General features: G+C 41.4%; 1 protein-coding gene and 1 pseudogene across 4 annotated transcripts in view; one reads left to right on the top strand and one right to left on the bottom strand.

Annotated features, from left to right (window-relative positions):
* PIK3CB (phosphatidylinositol-4,5-bisphosphate 3-kinase catalytic subunit beta) overlaps positions 1–20623 on the bottom strand; it is a 105263-nt gene extending 84640 nt beyond the window's left edge. For 2 of the 3 annotated variants that reach the window (XM_084901764.1, XM_084901766.1), the window contains exon 1: positions 20357–20623. The gene's annotated coding sequence lies outside the window, so the exon portion shown is untranslated. Of the gene's footprint in view, positions 1–20352 lie in introns of all 3 variants that reach the window. The other variant, XM_084901765.1, reaches the window with a different exon arrangement.
* On the top strand, positions 9682–10164 carry LOC311632078 (large ribosomal subunit protein eL27-like; annotated as a pseudogene). Its single transcript has one exon. The product of its transcript is annotated as a large ribosomal subunit protein eL27-like (transcript).
* Positions 20624–22505: the final 1882 nt, after the last annotated feature.

Here is a 22505-nt window from a genome sequence, read left to right as displayed (position 1 = left end):
CAGAGCAACCAGAATGTACCTTGTAAAGCAAAAAACAGACGACTCCAATACCTTGTTTAAAACCTCCAAAAGCTTCCCAGTGTAACCAGACCTGATTTGCAACTAGGACCTATAAGCATCCTATATGATTTGGTTTCTATGTCTACCTATGACCTCATCTTCCACTCTCTTCCTCATTCACTACTCTCTAGCCATACTGGTTTTGCTATGCCTTTGTCACATATTTTGCTCCTACCTGAGGGCTTTTGTACTTGCTGTTCTTGCAGCTTGGAATGTTCTGCCCCAGGTCATCCATCTAACATTCAAGTCTCAACTCAAAAGTTACCTCTTTTAAGGGTTTTAGTGTATCATCACAATTAAGATAATAACCTGGTACTGTCAACAATATAAAGCTTAAGTTAAGTAAACTTTAAAAATAAAATTAAAATATCTTTAAAGATAGTAGCCTGGGTCATTCTTATGAATAAAAAAGGGTTCTATAGAAAGTAACCTGGCAGAGTGACCTAATCATAAATTCCTAACTGGGCAGGTCATGGTGGATAGGCACACGCCAGGCACATAACTTCTTTTTATAAAAAAATGGTTTGTTTTTTATTTATTTCAGAGAGAAGGAAGAGGGAGAGACGGAAAGAAACATCAATGATGAGAATCACTGACTGACTGTCCCCTACCTGCCCCCAACTGGGAATCAAGCCTGCAACCTGGGCATGTTGCCCAGACCTGGAATCAAAGGACGACTTCCTGGTTCATGGGTAGTCGCTCAAGCACTGAGCCACATCAGCCTCGGCCATATAACTTCTTTAGTAAAAGGTTTATATTTGCTTTAAGCAAGCCTTGTCCATTGTCTGTGCATCTAGCTCAAAGGGTGCGGCACCTTTTTTCTGCCAAGGGTCATTCGGCTATTTATAATATCATTCACTTAATATAATTCACTTAATATAAATTTATGTTGCTTTGAAAAAAAGTTTCTAAATTTATTGAATTTCGAGTCCAGCCTGCGGCTGCCTTGGCAGGACCAGACCAAATGATTTTGCAGGACTTACACAGCCCTCAGGCCAGACATAACCCACCCCTCATATCTTTGAAATGCCTTTCAGACCCCATAGGAGCCACCCTCAAGAGAGCATATAATCTTGTTAACTATCCTGCAATCCAATCTCCACCTTGTTTTCTCCCACTTTCATGTTTTCTCCAACCTTCCCTCCTTAATTTCAAATGCCTAAAAAAAAAACCTGCAAATGAACATTCCAAGAAGCCGTTTTCTCAGTCTGTTGAGATCTTTCTTACTTCTTGGAGTATCCTCTGTCTGGCTCAAATAAATTTTTATAAAAATTCTCTACAGGCTTGGAAGTTCTTACATCGACATTCTCTATCACTTTATCATCTTCATAAAACTTATCAGTACTTACAATTCTCATTTATCATTTATATATTTGTTTTTCCATCGGCAAAAAGGGAAAGTCTTGAGGATAGCTTTAATCCACAGGCCTTTATCTTTTTCAATACCTTTTTTATAAGTCTAAAATTATATATATATATATATATATATATATATATATATATATGTGTGTGTGTGTGTGTGTGTGTGTGTGTGTGTCCGTCCGTCCTTCTCTCTGACCAGTAGCTATGATGTGCACTGACCACCAGGGGGCAAATGCTCAATGCAGGAGCTGCCATGATGCGCAGTGGCCATCCTACCTAATAAAAGAGTAATATGCAAATTAACCATCACTCCGCTCCACAAGCCATGCCTGCCAGCCAATCAGAGCAAGTATGCAAATAAACCCAACCAAGCCACAGAGAGCAGGAGGTAGGCGTTTCCCCGGTAATGGAGGAAACCAAGCTTTCTGCCTGCCCTTGCTGGCCTAAGCCTCCACTCAAAGCTACAAAGTTCCAATTATAGAAGGTAAACAAATCCAAACAGAAATGGTGGCATCCACAGAGTGAACAGTGGGCTTAGCTTTGCTCCAGGCTACAAAGTTTCAATTGTAGCCGAAGCCGGTTTGGCTCAGTGGAAGAGCATCGGCCTGGGGACTGAAGGGTCCCGGGTTCGATTCCGGTCAAGGGCATGTACATTGGTTGTGGACACATCCCCAGTGGGGGGTGTGCAAGAGGCAGCTGGTCGATGTTTCTCTCTCATCGACGTTTCTAACTCTCTATCCCTCTCAATTCCTCTCTGTGTAAAATCAATAAAATATATTAAAAAAAAAAAAAAAAAAAGTTTCAATTTTAGAAAGTAAATATATCCCAGATACCAGGGCCTCCACTTGGGTCATTGGGGAGTGTGGCTGGCCTGCAAACCACCACAGGCCCCTTGCTCAGGCTGCCCCACGCCCCAAGGGAACCCCCACCCTGATCTGGGACACCCCTCAGGGCAAACTAGTGTCCCCAACCGTGCATCAGGCCTCTATCCTATCTAATAAAAGAATAATATGCAAAATGACCATCACTCCAACACACAATATAGCTGCCCCCATGTGGTCAAAGATCCTGCCCATATGTTGACACAAGATGGCCAGCAGAGAAAGGCAGTTGGGAGGGACCAGGCCTGCAAGGGAGGGCAGTTGAAGGCAATCAACCCTGAAAGGGAAAGCAGTTAGAGGTGACCAGGCCGACAGAGGATGGAAGTTGGGGGCAAACAGGCTGGCAGGGGAGCAGTTAGACATCAATCAGGTTGGCATGGGAGTGGTTATGTGGTGATCAGCCTGGCAGGCAGAAGCGGTTAGGGGCAATCAGGAAGGCAGGCAGGCAAGCAGTTGGGAGCCAGCATTCCTGGATTGTGAGAGGGATGTCCAACTGTCTGTTTAGGCCCAATCATGGTGGGATCGGGCCTAAATGGGCAGTCGGACATCCCTTGATGGGTTCAAGATTGGAGAGGGTACAGGCTGGGCTGAGGGACAACCCCTCCCCCCACCCCATGCACAAATTTCGTGCACTGGGCCTCTAGTTTAAAAATAAACAGCACCATGGGACAAACCAGACCTGGTGCTGACAAACCAACACTCAGCTTCCCCCCAGTGGGACACAAGCCCTGCCACCACCCCGAAGCGATGCCCCACCAAATCGCAGCTGATGCTGCCGAGACCCCATGGCACAAAATGTGACCCACAGCCCAGCCCAGCCTGGAAACGAGCGCCAGGTAATGACATAACACAGCAACGCCAGGCTTCCTCTCCCTAGCAACCAGCCTCCTTGGAGTTTCTTCAGCCCAGGAACAAGACTTGCTTTATAGCCAGATGCAAACATTTTACAGTTCAGCCAAATGTTTGTGAAACATTTTCCCGTGCCTCCTCTCATTTGATCCTCACAGAAGTCCTGGAGTAGGTAGGTAGGAGACTTGGTAGAATCCTATTTTCTTTTCATTAGCCAGAAAACAGAGATTTAGAAATTTAGAAACTTGACCCCACTGCAAAGAAGAAAGAAATGGTGGACCTGGAAAATGATTTCAATTTTTTCACTGTGCAGAATATAGTCAAACACTGCTACAGTTAAATATTTTATCCTTTGTTCTCCTGCATGATCTATAATATTAATAATAATCTGCTTTGTGTTGATATTTACTGCTGCATTGCTGACAATTACCTGAAAGAGAAATTGGGGTGCTTCACTGGGCTGGAAAAAGTTGAGCTAAATCAGAAAGCAGGTCTAATTAATCAATTTTATCTATATATATAAAAGGCTAAGTTGACTTGCGCATGTGCAAAACATAAAGTTCTCACTGGCACCAAACGCACACATATTTCGATCTGTCGTTATCGATCGTGAATTTGGCTGACAATTCTATTATAGAGAAAGGGTGAATAGCAATATTAAAATATTTCTCCTAATTAATTTTCTTTCAATGTTCATGAATCTGTGCACCAGGACACTAGTTTTAAATAATTCTCCATGGAATTGCCTATTCTGGACATTTTATATAAATGGAATCATATAATATATCATCTTTTGTGACTAGCCTCTTTCACTTACCATAATATTTTCAAGGTTTACCCTTGTATAATGTAACATGTACAAAAACTGTATCCATTTTTAAGGCTGAATACTATTTCACTATATGAATAAACTGCATTTTATTTATCCATTCACAAATGGGCATTTGTGATATTTCCACTTTGTAGCTATTATAAATAACGCTGCTTTGAACATTTATGTAAAGTTTTTTTGAATGGACATGTGTTTCAATTCTCTTGGGTAAATACCCAGGAATGAAATTGCTGGGTCATGTGGTAACTCTGTTTTTAACTTTTTGAGGAACTGACAAACCGCTTTTCTTAAGTGGCTATGCTATTTTACAATCTAACTATCGATAGCAATATATGAAAGTTCCAATACCACATGCAAAACTTACTGTCTACCTTTTGGTTAGTCATGCTATTGGTATGAATTGGTATCTCATTATGGTTTTGATTTGCATTTCCCTAATGACTAATGATGCTGAGCAATTAATCATATGTTTATTAGCCATTTGTATATCTTCATTGGAAAATGTTTAAACATGTTGCCAATTTTTAAGTTGGATTATTTACATCTTTATTGACTTGTAAATGTTCTTTATATATGTATATATACACACACATACATACATATATATATATATACACACATATATACATTTATATGCCTTATTTGACTTATACTTTACTAATATTTTCTCATTGACCCTTTATTTGAATGTTAGGATCTGCATTTACCTATCACTTAACCTTAAGGTTCAAAATAAGATTTTTGTTAATATTAACTTATAACCATAACCAGCACATTAAAAATAATATATAAGAATTTGGCTCAATGGATAGAGCGTCGGCTTGGGGACGGAAGGGACCTGGGTTCGATTCCGGTCAAGGGCATGTACCTTGGTTGCGGGCATATCCCCAGTAGGGGGTGTGCAAGAGGCAGCTGATCGATGACTCTCTCTCATCGATGTTTCTAACTCTCTATCTCTCTCCCTTCCTCTCTGTACAAAATCAATAAAATATATAAATAAATAAAAAAAGAATTTGGCATCACTGACAAGTGGTTACTTGAAATCTACATTTTACAATAAGTAAAATAACTTCATTTACATAGTATGAGGACTTGAAGTCACAGACTACTCATATGTTGTCAATGCTAATAATGTATAGATTACCTTTTGATATACAAAATGTTGACTGCCAATTTACCAAATCACACAAAATCATAAACACAACTTTCTAATCTTTTTATATAAAAAATTATACAGTAAAATAGATACCAAAAGTATTTCACAAGGGTAGAAATAACACATTTTAGAATCTCATTATTTTTGAGTATAGGAACTGGAACAAACTTCTCAGTCTGGCATACAAAGGCCTTCTGTGATCTACCTCTTCCTGCCTAACTTCTGAAACTCCCTCCCACATTACATTCCAGCTGGCAGTTATTTATACACCTGTGATTAAGCCCTGGTATCATCTCATACAGGAATATTTCCTTGACTACCTCTCCCTTGAGGACTAGGTTGTAAATTTTTATTCAAGGGGTTCTCAAACTTTTTGGTTTCAGGATCCACTTCCACTTTTTAAAAAATATTTTATTTATTTATTTCAGAGATGAAGGGAGAGGGGAGAGAGAGATAGAAACATCAATGATGAGAATCACTGATTAGCTGCCTCCTGCACACCTCCTACTAGGGATAGAGCCCACAAGCCAGGCACAGGCCCTTGACCAGAATCAAATCTGGGACACTTCCATTTGCAGGCTGGTGCTCTAGCCACTGAGCCAAACCCACTAGGGCCCTTTAGTCTCTTATAAAATGGTAAATAGAGGGACATGTTCACACACCCTAATTAACATAAAGGAATATGTGAATGAACCAGATTTTCCTATGGCCAATTTTTTAGCTAATAGAAATGAATAAAAGAAAATCTTATGATATATTGACAGCAATGCCAAAAGTAGAATAAAGGATACATTCAGACCTGGCTTAACCACACTAGATTAGACCTTTTCAAAGTTCAGCCCTGAGGCAACAAGGAAAGCAGATCCTAAAAAACATCTTAGACTGTAAACAAACACCCACAGCTCCAGTCTTCTGACTAAATAAAAGTATCCACCTCTGCACCAAGACAATTACACCACTGTTTGAAAAAATGGCAGGACAGGGAAGAGGGAGTGTTAGTGTCAAGGTAGGGAGAGTACCGGTAACTGATAACTAGAATCAAACAGGTATTTTCAGCTTATGAATTTCTTGAATGTTGTCAACTGTACTAGAATATTTTTTAAAAGGTCCTATTTTTATTCACCTTGTTTTTCAAACCAATACCTCCTTTTATTTCTATAAATGAACAATATCCTCCCAATTCAATTAAACACCAATATAACATTATTGAAAATAGGACACTTTTGTCTCTCTCACTTATACCTAGTCTAATATTTGAAGCTCAACCAAGATGTCTAATTTCATTAACTGGGTATTTATTTATTTTTTAAATATATATATATTTTTAAATATATATTTTATTGATTTTTTACAGAGAGGAAGAGAGAGAGATAGAGAGATAGAAACATCGATGAGAGAGAGACATCGATCAGCTGCCTCTTGCACACCCCCTACTGGGGATGTGCCCGCACCCAACATACATACCCTTGACCGGAATCGAACCTGGAACCTTTCAGTCCGCAGACCGACGCTCTCCACTGAGCCAAACCGGCCTCGGCTTTAAATATATTTTTATTGATTTCAGAGAGGAAGGGAGAGGGAGAGAGAAACATCAATGATGAAAGAGAATGACTGATTGGCTAACTCCTACATGTCCCTCACTGGGGATCGAGCCTGAAATCTGGGCATGTGCCCTTGACTGGAATAGAACCCTTCAGTCTGAAGGCTGATGCTCTATCTACTGGGCCAAACAGGCAAGGGCTTTACTGGGTATTCAAAGGGATACATATACCAAGGAAAAAGAAATACTTTTGCAATAAGGCCTGGGATCAGTTGGAGTGGGTTGGTACACTCACCAAGGGGATGAGAAACGCTCTTGGGACAATCCCCAGGAGTGAAGGGAAAACTGAATGCCGGGCTAAAAGAACCTGGGGTTCAAGGGCCACTGCAGCCTGCACACCCAAGCTGATAGCCACCTTCCCTAGGTCTCCACTCTCAAATGTAAAATGAAGCTCTAAAATGCAGAGGCTCTCTAACATGATTTTCAGGAAGTCTATGTTGCCCAGGAAAGCCCCAACCCCATGGCAGAACAAGTCTGACATTCCGAAGGTCTGAATTTAGACAAGTCAGTGCACTAGCATTCCACATCAGACTGACAGAGCATTTAATTACTGTAAGATAATTTACAACAAACGAGTTAATACTGTTAACAGGTTTTCTAGATAAGGAAATAACAGAAGTAAACTAATTACTTGACCTCTTATACAGAAAAGCCATGTGAATACTTTAGAAAATGATAATCATTAAAATAATTTCCTAGCTCCTATTGTTTTATAAAGGGCCACTTAAACTTTTAGTGGTTAAAATCACAACATTTTTCATTGGCAGTACAACTTGTAAATACAGAGACATTCACTTTGGCGTACCCTTAGAACAGGTTCATAGAACCATTATAATGTCATGGTTTAGAAAATAGGCTTTTCTTGTGAACTGTTATCCATTATGTTCACTAAAATTTCACTATTCCTGGCCGGTGTTGCTCAGTGGTTGAGCATCAATCCATGAATCAGGAGGTCACCATTTGAATCCTGGTGGGGGCTCAATCCCCAGTAGGGAGCATGAGGGAGGCAGCCTATTAATGATTCTCTTATAACTGATGTTTCTATTCCTCTTCCCCTCTCCCTTCCTCTTTCTGAAATAAATGAAAACATTAAATTGCTTTTTCACAATATTTTTAATTTTATTTATTTCTCATGTTACCTACTGAAGAAGCCTTCTATGGCCTTTAGATTGTGTTTATTATTCTTACCAACTGTTAAGAACATCTCTACAAAGCTAAGTCATTAAATGCAAGACACACAACTCCTTAAGAATTCTTAATTTCGCTGAAACCGGTTTGGCTCAATGGATAGAGCGTCGGCTTGGGGACTGAAGGGACCTGGGTTCGATTCCGGTCAAGGGTATGTACCTTGGTTGCGGGCATATCCCCAGTAGGGGGTGTGCAAGAGGCAGCTGATCGATGACTCTCTCTCATAGCTGTTTCTAACTATCTCCCTTCCTCTCTGTACAAAATCAATAAAATATATTTTTTTTAAAAAAGAAAGAATTCTTAATTTCTGCAATTTCTTCCCCAGGCATTAGCAACTCCACTTCGTATTCTTAAAGGATTCTTCTCCTTACAAAAAGAATCAGATTTCTTTAATTAGATCAGCAGAGCAACAGTTTGTATAGATTAAGAGAAAGGTATCTTGACACACAATTATAAACACTTCAGTGATTTGTTTATAAAATCTTCAGTGATTTTTCAAACTTGAAAGGAAACATTACAGTAACTATACTATGGCTATATAAGAAAATGTCTATTGATATATGCAACAGCTTCATAAAGCTTCAGAAAATTATGCTGAGTGAGGGGCGAAATCACCAGCCCTGGCCAGTGTTATTAAGTGGTTAGTGCCGGCCCCAAGCACCTCAAGACCTTATTCCAAGATTTTACTTTTAATGATTTTCCTCAGCCCAGTCACTTATTGCATTATTAAAGAATTAATACTGTTTATAATATCTACATTTTCATTATTACTTAAAAGTACAGTCATCAAAGTAAGTTGCTGGAGAAGAGCTTTGCTATGGAGAGCATGAACTAATCTCTGAAGGCAACCACAAGTCTATTTTGCTAGGTAAAAAGTCAATGCAGGAAGATGAAATGAAGATGCTAGTACACTAGTAGCACAACTCAAATCCTCATAAATGGGACCTGACTTTGTGGCTTCCCATTACCCACTATCTACTGGGTGCACACAGCCATCCAGCCATCTCCCTCTTGGAATTCTCTTGCTTCAAACCTGAAATGCTCCCAACTACCTATTAGATTTAACCCCTAGGTCTGATAGCTAAACGTTAACAATGAACTAGCATCATTGAGTTCTAGCTCCACCTCACCCACTAACTGTTTAACCTTGGGAATGTTCCCTAATTTACACTTTATTTGTAAAATTGGACAGTTAAATTATATGATCTTTAAAATCCATTTCAACTTTAAATTCTACTTGGTCAAGCAACTCTACACCGCACAAGTATTCAGCTTTCGTTCTAGTCCAGTGGTCAGCAAACTCATTAGTCAACGGAGCCAAATATCAACGATTGAAATTTCTTTTGAGAGTCAAATTTTTTAAACTTAAACTTCTTCTAATGCTACTTCTTCAAAATAGACTCACCCAGGCCGTGGTATTTTGTGGAAAAGCCACACTCAAAGGGCCAAAGAGCCTCCGCATGTGAATCTCAAGCCGCAGTTTGCCGACCATGGTTCCAGTCAAACAAATGTCCAAGCTTCTTCCTACAAGATCATACCTGAACTTGGACTCATCCTACACATCTCTTTTCCTACACATCTTCTCCTCACCCTCTCCTCTCCAGCTATATATGGCCTCATTCAGTTTCTACAAGATGCCAGGCTTCCTCCCACCAGAGTTTTCCCATGTGCTACACCACTGCATCCCACCTGTCTTAGGTGGTCTCAGTCATATCAAACTCAATGCTCCTTTTTTTTAAAAGAAATATTCTAGCTTTTCTGCTCTAGGCCCGAGTGGCTGCATTCGAAATGGGCAAGTTTATGAAACCTGGGAAGGTGATGCTGGTCCTGGCCGGACGCTACTCCGGACGCAAAGCCGTCATCGTAAAGAACATTGACGATGGCATGCTCTGGTGGCTGGAATTGACCGCTACCCCCGAAAAGTGACAGCTGCCATGGGCAAGAAGAAAATTGCCAAGAGGTCAAAGATCAAGTCTTTTGTGAAAGTTTATAACTACAATCACCTCATGCCCACAAGGTACTCTGTGGACATTCCCTTGGACAAAACTGTTGTCAACAAGGATGTTTTCAGAGACCCTGCTCTAAAACACAAGGCCCGAAGGGAGGCCAAAGTCAAGTTTGAAGAGAGGTACAAGACTGGCAAGAACAAGTGGTTCTTCCAGAAGCTGCGGTTTTAGATATTTTTTGTTTCTGTCATTAAAAATCCATAAAAATAAAAAAAGTTAAAAAAAGTAAATATTCTATAACACCCCCTTTACTATCCTGAAATAAATTTATAGATAAGACTAAACATAATTTTAAATAACTATCCACTCAATGGCATGTAACACAAATACAGGTCCTCCACTAAATCAACAGCTCAAGAGTAAACAATTTTAAATGACAATATTTCAACTATTTATTAGAAATTGATTACTGTGTAACTACATGTAACTTAAAAGTAGTAGCTAGTGACCTGGCTACAAAAAGTCAGCATCTCTATTTTGAATTGCACTGTCTTCAGTTACAAATTCAAATTAAACTTAAAACTCCATCTGAAATCTCATTATTTAAATCTGAAATCTCATTATTTAAATCACAAAGCTCAATCAGTTATGCTAGTAAAGTGCAAATGTCTCAAAATAAAGTATGACCTCTTGTCACCTCTGATTCCTTCCAGTGGCTCAGCAGATAAGGAATTCATGGAATTCAGGTCTTCAAGGTCTAGTAAGCATCTTGGCTAAACCACCCAGTCAACACCAAATTATGTGGGGCAATGCCTGATGATTATCTAACTCCTTTGACTGCTCCCATCTCTCCACTACCTCACAGACTACCATTACTTCTAAATGGTAAATGGAGAGAGATAGGAAATAAGTAAATATTATAAATTTGAGAAAAAACCATGGTCAGGAATGTGGGTAAAATAGTTTAAATAAAGCTTCTGAGTTACCCAAGGATTTCTCTTAATCCACATAATCCTCCCCCTGAAGGCATGGATAATCAGGATCACATTTCCCTTGAAGGCAAATGAGCATTTGCTTAGTGGTCTCCCAAGAGGCCAGAGCACCAAAAAATGACAAACTACAGGGTCAGCAATGTGGCAGTCTCTCGGGATTCTGAGCTGCAGACTTGGTTCTAGCAATGCCAGGATATAGGGGACTGCCCAGATTAACATTATTTCAGCAGTAAATACTCCCAAAGGGTCAACTAATAATAACCTCAGGTGATATGCTTTAAATATTAGAGGAAATAAGGCAATATCCATAGCTTGGTGAAGAAATAGGGAAAGATATATAAATCCGGAAAGATATATATAAATCCAAAAGCCAGGATTTTTTCAGGAAGAGGATTTGTGAATTTTCTGAGTAAATGATGGAATTTCTACATTAACTGCTTTAGGCTGGAACCAAGTTAATAGGAGAATGGAAAGCTAGATTTACGATGTACTTTAGCTGTACAGGTAACAATATATCCTCCTCCTCAACTCCTAGGAAAGTTGAATACCTGCAACTCTTAAGTGCTGGAATAAAATGGATAGGCTAGCAGAAAGTGACAATGCTAGACAGACCCGGGAGAAAAGCTATAACTTCACACCATTATCTTTTGCAAAATTAATCTCTACCGTGATAACAGTAAATGGGAATTCTGAATTCATTAAAGAGACATGAGAAAAATACTTTTGTTTAGAAACCAAGATGGCGGCATAGAGTAGACACCCAAATGCAGCTTACCACAACAAATTTGAATTTAGAACTGAAAAACAGGGGAAACATTGCCCTGAAGCGCCAGACGGCTGGCTGAGAGGAGGCTCTACCATCTGGGAAGGAGAGAGAAGGCACGCTGAACCTCAGGAACTGTGAAGGTACAGAGAACTATGCGCGCGAAAAGGCGGCCACCGGACTTCCCTGCCGGCTTGCTTGAGGAGCGCAGAGAGGGTGGGCTGAGTTCGCTGCTGGCTTACTCCCGGCAGAGAGGGCAGACAGCTAATGCACGCTAGCTTTCTTGTTTGGGAGGAAAACAGAACCACCCTATTGCGCTGATAGCCCCAAACAGGGAGAGGCCAGACTGTCAGGCAGTGGGCAGAGATCTCTCGGAGGTGTGTGAAGCCAGTGGCCATTACTGCGGGACTCAGAAACCAGACCCTCATAGGGAGGGGCTGAATAAAGCTTGAATGCACCACCCTGAGACTCCGCCTCATCCAAGCGGAGCACAGAAGCCATTCCAGTGGCTAGCTTTCTCGTTCGCTGCAAATAGGACTCTCCTAGGGAGTAACAGACAGGAATCTAAAGCTTGTCTGCGCCTATACCAAAGAGGTGCGCGCACCTACAACCAATTGTGCGGGATTCAACAAAGCTTGTCTGTGCCACTCTGAGACTCCGCCCATTCAAGCGGAATACAGAAACCCTCCTAGCTGATACACTTCTGATCCCAATAGCCAATTGGCTTGGCTATCAACGCTTCCCAGTGATACCAACAACAAGCAAGGCTTAACAACAAGACTGCACACACAGCCCACAAAGACTGTCCACCTCAGGTAACTGGGAGGCTGACTCACTGAACCATATAGGACACCTTAGCACACAAAGCCACCCTACCAACTCAGGGAAGCTGTGAAAATGCCGAGACAAGGAAACAGATCACAAACAAAAGAAATGGCGGAAAAGCGACTGGATATAGAGTTCAAAACCACACTTATAAGGTTTTTCAAGAATTTCCTAGAAAAGGCCGATAAAATAAACGAGACCTATGAGGATATGAAAAGGGATCAACTAGAAATAAAGAATACATTGTCTGAAATAAAAAATATTATACAGAGTCCTAAAAACAGAATGGAAGATGGCAAGAATCAAGTCAAAGATTTGGAGCATAAAGAGCCAGAGGACACTCATTCACAGAAGCAAGAAGATACGAGAACCCAGAAAGTTGAAGATAGTGTAAGAACCTCTGGGACAATTTCAAACGAACCAACATCAGAATTATGGGGGTGCCAGAAGAAGAGAGAGAGCAAGATACCGAAAGAATACTGGAAGAAATAGTGACAGAAAACTTCCCCCACCTGGGGAAAGAAATAGACTTACAAATCCAAGAAACGCACAGAACCCCAAACAAAAGGAATCCAAAGAGGACCACACCAAGACACATCATAATTAAAATTCCAAGAGCAAAAGACAAAGAGAAAATATTAAAAGCAGCAAGAGAAAAGCAGGTAGTTACCTATAAAGGAACACCCATACGATTGTCAGCTGATTTCTCAACAGAAACCATGCAGGCCAGCCGGGGAATGGCAAGAAATATTCAAGGTGATGAATACCAAGAACCTACAGCCAAAAATGCTCTACCCAGCAAAGCTATCACTCAGAATCAAAGGCCAGATAAAGAGCTTCACTAATAAAAAAAAGAGCTAAAGGAGTTCATCACCGCCAAACCAGAATTATATGAATTGCTGAAAGGGGTTCTTTAGGAAGAGGAAGAAGATATAAAAATTATGATCAACAAATACATAGCTATCAACAAGTGAAACTAAAAGCCAAGGGAATTAAAAAACCTGATGAACAATATTAATTGGTGAATATAATAGAATCAGAGGTATGGAAGGAGAGTGGACTGACAATTCTTGGGAGAAAAAGGAGAGGGGGATGCGGGAAGAGCCTGAACAAAAACTGTGCACCTATGGATGAGGACACTGGGGGTGGGGAAAGGGCAGAAGGTGGGGTGGAAACTTGGTGGAGGGGAGCAATGAAGGTGAAAAAAAATGAACATTTGTAATAATATGAACAATAAAGATTTATTTAAAAAAATAAAAAATAAATAAAAATAAAAAAAATAAAGAGACATGAGAGGATATGTGATGATGTCCATTACCATTTTATCACACTTAGCCCCCAAATTTCTTTGTTAGATGGTACCTATTATAACCTGATATTATGAGATTTGTATCACTTGACAGGTTCCAAAAGGTATAAGATAATTTTTAAGTTAAAGCCCTTAGAAATATTCCTCCTTTTACAAGGTTAAATATTTTATTGCATGTAAACCCATTATGTTGAAGATTGGAATTCTCTTTTATATCTCTAAAAGAAAACCAGTATGTTGATCAATTAATTATATACTTATTCTTATTCTGATACTTGAGAAATTTTTTCTTTAAAAAACACTTAAGTCTGCCAGGCTAGCATAGCTCAATGGTTGAGCATTGACCTATGAACCAGGAGATCATGGTTCAATTCCCAGTCAGGGCACATGCCTGGCTTGCAGGTGGGGGGTGTGCAGAAGGCAGCCAATCAATGATTCTCTCTCATCATTGATGTTTCTCTCTCTCTCTCCCTCTGAAATCAATAAAAGAATATAATAAAAATAAAATAAGGAGAAACCAAGAAGGCGATAAAGGTAAACAACTAATCTGCTGCCTCGCACAACAATTTCAAAACTACAACTAAAAGACAAAACGTCTATCACCCAGAACCATGGGAAAGCTGGCTGAATGGAGCACAAGCACTAAAAAGCTAAAAAGCTGACATAGCTGGTCCTCACAGCCAATTGACCTGGAGGTCAATTTCTCCCAGTGACACCAACAACAATCAAGACTTAACTACAGCAATGGTATATGTACAAAGATAATAATTTGATAAAAATAAATAAAAAAAATAAAAAATAAAAAAAAGACTTAACTACAACAACGCTGTACACACAGTCCACAAAGGGGTGCACCAAGAGTGTCCATATCAGGTAACTGGGAGGCTGACCCATTGAACCATATAGGACATCCAGCACACAAAGCCACCCTACCAACTCAGGGAAGCAGCGAAAATGAGACAGGGAAACATCACAAATGAAAGAAATGGAGAACAAACGACTGGACATAGAGTTCAAAACCACAGTTATAAGGTTTTTCAAGAATTTCCTAGAGAAAGCTGATAAATTTAACGAGACCCTTGAGGATATGAAAAAGGACCAACTAGAAATTAAACATACACTGTCTGAAATAAAAAATATTATACAAAGAACCAACAGCAGACTAGAGAAACGCAAGAATCAAGTCAAAGATTTGGAATACAAAGAGGCAAAGGACACTCCCTGGAGAAGCAAGAAGAGAAGAGAATCCAGAAACTTGAAGGCAGTGTAAGGAGCCTCTGGGGCTTCAAGCATACCAACATCAGAATTATGGGGGTGCCAGAAGAAGAGAGAGAGCAAGACACTGAAAACCTATTTGAAGAAATAATGACCGAAAACTTCCCCCACCTGGTGAAAGAAATAGACTTTTAAGTCCAGGAAGCACACAGAACCCCAAACAAAAGGAATCCAAAGAGGACCACACCAAGACACATCATAATTAAAATGCCAAGAGCAAAAGACAAAGAGAGAATATTAAAAGCAGCAAGAGAGAAACGTGTAGTTACCTACAAGGGAACACCCATATGATTATCAGCTGATTTCTCAACAGAAACTATGCAGTCCGGACAGGAGTGACAAGAAATATTCAAAGTGATGAATAGTAAGAACCTACAACCAAGATTACTCAAGAGAAAAAAAGGCCCTGCCTTAGCTGCCACTGTGGCTCAGATGGTTGGAGCATCATCCTATAACCAAAAGATGGATTGGAATCCTGGTTAGGGCACATACCCAGGTTGTGGGTCCCATCCCCAGTAGGAAGGCGATGGAGGCAACCAACCAATATTTCTCTCTCACATAGATATTTCTCTCTCTTTCTCTATGTATCCCCCCCCCCCAATCAATAGATATAAAAAGAAAAATAATAAAATAAACAAATAATTTTAAAAGAAAAGGATAGCTGTGGTTGGGTAGCTCAGTTGGTTAGAGCATCATCCCAATACGCCTAGGTTGCCAGTTCAATCCCAGGTCAGGACACCAACAAGGAGCAATCAATGAATACATAAATAAGTGAAATAGCACACCTCCCTCCCTCTCTCTCTCTCCCTCTCTCTTCCTCTTTCTCTCTCTCTCTCTTCCTCCCTTCCTCCCTCTAAAATCAATAAATAAAATAAAAATGCAACTGATTTCTGGGTATTAAAAAAAAAAAGAAGTTTCCTTTGTATTCTGACATTACTACAGTAGGATCATAGACACTCCTTAGAAAAACAACCCATATACATCAGCAAACGGAGAGGAAGCAAACGGGAAAATAGCCAAGTGTCAAAATTTGGGTGAGAGGTAAGAGGGGTGAGAGGAACTTGTCTCACATAAGCCTCAAAATCTCTGTTTTCCCTTATCTTTCTTTTCTACTAAATGTTCAGTCAATATTCTTCCTCTAGAGATCCACCAAAAGACTTGTATCCAAGCATGTGAGCATGACCAATAGACAGACAATAGGGGGTGGGGACATGTGCTGGGGGTAGGAGCAGGTGGGGAGAGGTCAATGAGGGGGAAAGGAGATACATGTAAAATTTTCAATAAAAAAGAATTTAAAAAAAAGAATATAATGGAGCTGAAAAACTCCTATTGCCCAGTGACATCATAACTGTCTTAACACTGTGCACAACTCACTATCATGTGTTTGTGGTAATGCTGGTGTAAACAAACCTACTGCTGAACAAAAGTGTAACATATACAATAATACTTGATAATGATAATAAACAGCTATGTCATTAGTTAAAAAAAAATTATTCCTCTAATCTCGGATTTCCTCGTCCAACATATTTTTCCTATATTTCTACTTTGACAATGGAATTGTACACTTCTAATTTTTTCCATGCCTTTCTTTGTTCATAGTTTTCAGGGCTAGACTCAGTTTCAGGCAGAGGAGAGAAATACTAAGTTATTTGCCTCTTTCTACAACATGACAAAGCTGTCAAGTGAGCAGGTAATAGAAACCAAATAGCCCTAGCTGGTTTGGCTCAGTGGATAGAGCATCAGCCCTCAGACTGAAGGGTCCCAGGTTCAAGTCCAGTCAAAGACATGTACCTTGATTGCAGGCTTGATCTGGTACAGGCAGGAGGCAACCAATCGATATCTTTCTCACGATCCATGCTTCTCTCTGTCTCTCTTTCCTTTCCATTCTCTTAAAATCAATGGGGAAATATCCTCAGGTGAGGATTAGCAGAAAATAAAGAGAAACCAAATAATAGGGATTTATTCCCATGATATGTTATGACAACTTCAAATCAAATGGTTCCCAGAATATGTACATATATGGATGCACACACACTCACAAAACGTGGGGGGGAAAGTCTCAGACTTTTGTTTTTAAATAGTGCAACTGAACAAAGACATTTGCTCTCTGTAAAAATTCTAACTGCTACCCTACGTGATTTGTTAAGCAATTATATGATCAAACTACCACATTCTAGAACCAACTCCCTCCTGTCAAGACCAAAATTCAATGCCTCAAAATAACAAAACAGTGCGGAACACTAGTTTGGTTCCTTATTTGCAAAAATACTAATGGTCCAGCACACAATGAACAAAATTCACATTTGTTTTGTTATCGGTGGCTTAAGTTCTAAATGCTTAGCCTTTTCAGGAAGTATAGCATGTTTATGAAGACTGAAGGACTAAGGATGTCTAGCAGAGTAACTCTATGCCTTCTGATTTCTTCCTCATGTGCACAAATCTGGGACCAAAAAAGGGTAAAGTGTGATCAGTACATGTTATACTTGGAATCAGAATATTTTATAACTTATTTCATTCGCACGTTAAATGTTCCAATCACTGTTCGAGTTACTGTAGCCCAGAAGACAGAGAAGTCCCAGCCATCAGATAACTTATAGCACAGCTAGATGGAGGAAAACACCATAAACAAAGAAAAGAATAAGCTAGATAATTAACTGATGGTGCAGATAAGAGTTGGATTTATTTCTTAGTGTAACAAGAAGCTACTAGAGCAAGAAACTAAGTAAAGATCATGCTGATTGCTGTTTGAAAATGGACTGTAGGAGAGTAAGACGAGAGGCAGAGACGCCAGTTAGGAAACTACTACCCAGTAAGAATTGGGATGGTGCCTTTAAAAACAAACTAAACTAAAAATACTCGGCACATATTTTGGAGGTAAATTTATAGATTTTGCTGGTCATTCGTGTGATAGGCGAGGAGTGAGGCAAAAGAATGAATTAAGAATGGATACCAGATTTTTCACGTAAGTAGTGTGGAGGAGGAGATGCTCTTATGAAATGGAGACTGCTGGGAAAGAAATAAGTTGAGGGATGGAAATCAAGAGCTCTACTTTGAACATGTTAAGTTTAAGATGCCTACAGACAAAATAGGTAAAGATGTCATGTAGGCAAGTAGAAGAAATCTGAAATTCAGGACCCAAGATAAAAAATCTGAGAGTAAACAATACATTGAGAGTATTTAAATCATAGAGCATGTTTGATAGGATCATCCAGAAAGAGTATAGATAGAAGAAGAAAAAAGTAGAGGGGCAAGCTTGAAAACTCTGAGGCATTAGAAAGTTTGAATTCAAGAAGAGAAGAAAAAGTCAACAAAAGAGAGAAAGAGTAAAGAGAAGGGCAAATATAATAATATCCTTTATATGTATAATATGATTCTCTAGTCTACCACCATCCTCCCAATCTACTGGTCACACACACACACACACACACACTCAAATTCCATTAATTATAAAAATATATACATAAATTGAGGTCCAGAAAGACTCCAGCTTTTTGGGACTCATGTTCAGGCCTAGAACCAAGATGTGACTTCTGACCCCTAGCCTTTGCACAGTAGCTAACAGTACTTCTACTATTGGGCTCACTAGTCTAAAATTAGACAACAGGGAAGATCATCAGTTAGGAAGAACACAATTAGACTACAAGGAGGAACATAATTTAAACGGTAAAGCTCACTTTTAATTATTTTCTATGTGTTTTGTTCACATTCACAAAGCAACTTGGATCACAAGTCTTTATGAATGAGTCGCTAGGAAAAGCAGGAAATACAGACAAGAGGTGCAAAAGGCAATAAACCCAACCCAATATTCTCCACTTCTAAAAAAATAACCTGAAGGTAGAAGGCACTCATCCGAGTGTGAAACATGGATGTAAAACAAAAGTTCTCTGTTTTTAGTCATTTTTGCTTCCAGTTTTAAAGCTTAAGGGCTTTACTTTCTTGCACATTTGCCTCCTGAAACTAGGTTAAGATTTGTAACCTGAACACCCACCCCCTCCTATGCTACATGATCATGACTTAAACAGTTCTGCTTTTTACCATAAAAATCTTGGAGCATAGCATAAAAAATCCCCAAGTGATTAATGAACTGCTGAGAATTCTGACTCGCTGGAGATGATTTAATTAGGAATCATATTTCCAAACATTCATTCAGGGCTTCAAAAATAAGTACTCATCTAATTTAATTATGATGACTTCACCAGACAGTAACACTGCCCACGACGATGTTTACAGAAGCACTTGTCACTCCCTTCGGATGTAGCAATGCAGAAAAAGAAAGAAAGAAAAAAAGTCTGTTTCCATATTCCTCGTGTGTGTTTATACTCTGTAACAAGTGACAGAGTTTAAGTGTCACTTAAGATTATTGAATCAGCAAAGCACTTCAAGTGTGTGCGTCCCGCCATCTTCCATCCTAAAGCGAATCCTTAAACTCGCTGGCTGGGTTTATATTCCAGCAACAGTTTCCCACTCGGTACGAGACAGGTATCCCAAGGCAACCGAAGCAGAAGACTGCAGACAGGATTCTAGAATGAAGCTGGAGGATTCCCATGCCACTCCCAACATTCAACAGTCGCCACGGGAGGTGGCTGCAAACCCCAGAGTTCTTCCCCAATAGTGTGCCCTCCAAGCGTGCCCGCGCGGCCAGGAATCAGCAACAGCTGACACAAGAGGATGCACCAGGGTTTGCTCCTAACAGCCTACCATTCACCGATCACCTGCTGTTCGGCCTTGCACACCTTTCGAGTCTATCCTCACAACAAACCTGTGAATTTACGTATTATTATTCTTCCCATGAACAAAACTGGGCACTCTGACCCAAGGCCCCAGGACTGATAGGTGGCGGCATGAGGATTGGAAAACACGACCATATACCCCCCAACAGTCCCGGATCTCTGCCCCTAAAAGATACCCGAGAGTCGGGAGGCTCCGGAGCTGGCCGCGTAGACGCAGGGGGGGGGGGCAAGGACACCCTCTCCACAGTGACTCCCGTCCGGAATGCGACCGACTGCGCCGGCGGCCCGGGGCGCCCAGCGGCGTCTGTGCCGCGGGAGGCCGGGCAGCGCGGCTCACCTTGGAGAAACCTCCGGGAGGGCCGCAGCCGTCAAGCCAGGCGCCCCCGCGGGCCGGCGGGCAGGCGGGAGTCCTCCGAGCCGAGAGGAACCGCGGCGCGGGCACCGAAGTCGCCGGCACCAGGCACCACCACGGGCTGTGGCCAAGCCAGAGCACGCCGCCGGCCCGCTCGGGGGGAACCTCGCCCGCCGCGCCCGCGCCCGCGCCCAGCAGCCGCGCCGCATATCCGGGTCGCGCTCCGCCACACTCACCTGCCTGGCGCTCCGCCGCCGCCGCCGCCGCCGCCGTGGGCTCCCAGCTCGGCTGTGCGGTCAGCAGCCCAGACCGCCGCTACCGACCAGCTGCGGCGCTCCCATGGCTCCTCTCTCAGTCACCTCCCGCCTGCCCCGCGCGGCGCTACACCGTCCCGCCGCCCACGGCCATGGCCCGCCCCGTTCCTCCGCCGCCACCGCCGCCGCAGCCCCTAGCCGCTGCCGCCGCACCGACCGACGGAGCACGCGCGCGCCGCCGCCGTGGCCGCGCCCGCGCGTGCGCGCGCGCGTGATGACCCCGCCCCCGCGCGCCGCTCGGGCCAATCCCAGAGCCCGCAGCGGCCGCCGCAGACCTACGGGGCAGGCGGGGCGGGGCGTGGCTGGGAGAAAGGAGTCTGCGGCCGGAGTCCTCTCCGCCCGCCCGCCCCGCTGCTGCGCGGAGCTGCTGCTCCTTTTGCTGCCGGAGGACCGCAGGATGGGGAATCCCCGGCACGCAGCCCTTAGGAAACACCCACCACCTGCCCCGGAGACCTCGCTGTGCCTGGCTCTCCTTGCCGGCCGGCTCTTCGCAGCTCCTCTCCCTAATTCCGTCCTGCGATTTTGAACAGACTCCTCGGCTCTTGAGCGCAGGCAGCACCCCTTCCCCTCTGTCACTCCGGTTCTGGGATGGGAACCCTTGGTCAGTCCCCACACACACACACAGCCGGCCCTTCGTTCCCTGCCCTGTTAATGATCATAACAGAAAAAGTTTAGCCTTTTGAGCCCAAGATTCTTCTCCTGTATGTTCATTGTGGCGATAACAACAGCTAACATTTGCTGCAGAGCCTTCTGGTTGACCCAGCCCTTACACCTTATCTCCTGTTACCTTTGGAATGTCATGGCCATCTTTCTTAGTGGCATGCTCGAATGTCATTTATTGAAAACCAAAAGTTTAACTTATTATAAAGCTAGTATTTGTAACGTGATTGTAACTTACTACTATAATAGCTCAGACAAATAGTTTAGTCTGGGATAGAATCTAGAAGTAGAACCAAGTGATTTTAATTTTAATAAATCAAAAATAGAACCATGCCATATTAAAAAATAAATTCCAGGAGAATTAAAGATATAAAATATACAAATTAAAAACTTAGAGGAATATTTTTAAAGAATAGTAATATCACTCTGGTGAGGGGGGACTTTTCGCAAGACAGGAAGCCCAGACTCATTAAAGAAAAAATAAAAACATTTGTCTCTATAAATATTTTTAAAGTTTTGCGTGACATCACAATGACAAGACACGTTTAAAAAAAAAAGAAAAAACAATAGACGGAATAGAACTACACAAAACATATGGCAAGCACATTGTATCTCTAACATAAAAGAGTTTCTATAAATGGACTTTTTTAAAAAGCTGAATAGCTCAATGTTTTAAAAATATGGACAAGTATACAAGCAGGCAATCAGTAGAAGATAAAATCCAAATTTGAAAGATACTTATTTCACTAATAGTCATAGAAAAGAAAATTAAGAAATTAAGGTTTCTCTCATGTTGTCAAACATTTAACAAAAGCAAACATGATACACGTGGAAACAAGCCCTGGGACACAGCTGATGGAAATGTAAATTGACACTAACTCTGGGAATATCTATTAAAATTTAAAATACACATACCTACTCACGGGGGGGGGGGATTAACTCTGCCCTGTAGCAAAACTACAGAAATTACCAGTTGTAAGGATATACACAACGATGCCACGGTGGATTGAACATTGGTCCTCTAAATAAATATATGTGCACCTGGCACCTGTGAGCATATAGACTTATTTGGAAATATCTTTACAGGTGTAATTAAGTTAAGGATCTTAGAATGAAATCATCCTAGATTTAGGGTGGGTCATGAATCCAGTGGCAGGTGCCCTTGTAAGAGAAAGGGAAAGGCAGAGGAAGATTTGAGATACAAAGATGCAGACACAAAGATGGGAAGAATGAGGCAGAAATGGGAGTGGTGTGTCCACAAGCCGAGAATGTCAGGGATTGCTGGCAGCTGCCAGAAGGTAGGAGAGGGGCATAGAAGAGATTCTCCCTCAGAACCTCTAGAAGGAATGACACCTTGATTTCAGACCTCTGGACTCCAGAACTGTAAGAGAATAAATTTCTGCTGTTTTAA

This window comes from Pipistrellus hanaki (assembly GCF_964339955.1).
Source record: "Pipistrellus hanaki genome assembly, chromosome: 13".
In the NCBI taxonomy this organism is placed as follows: Eukaryota; Metazoa; Chordata; class Mammalia; order Chiroptera; family Vespertilionidae; genus Pipistrellus; species Pipistrellus hanaki.
Note: the sequence above shows the minus strand (reverse complement) of the source record. Positions and strands in the feature narration are given on the sequence as shown.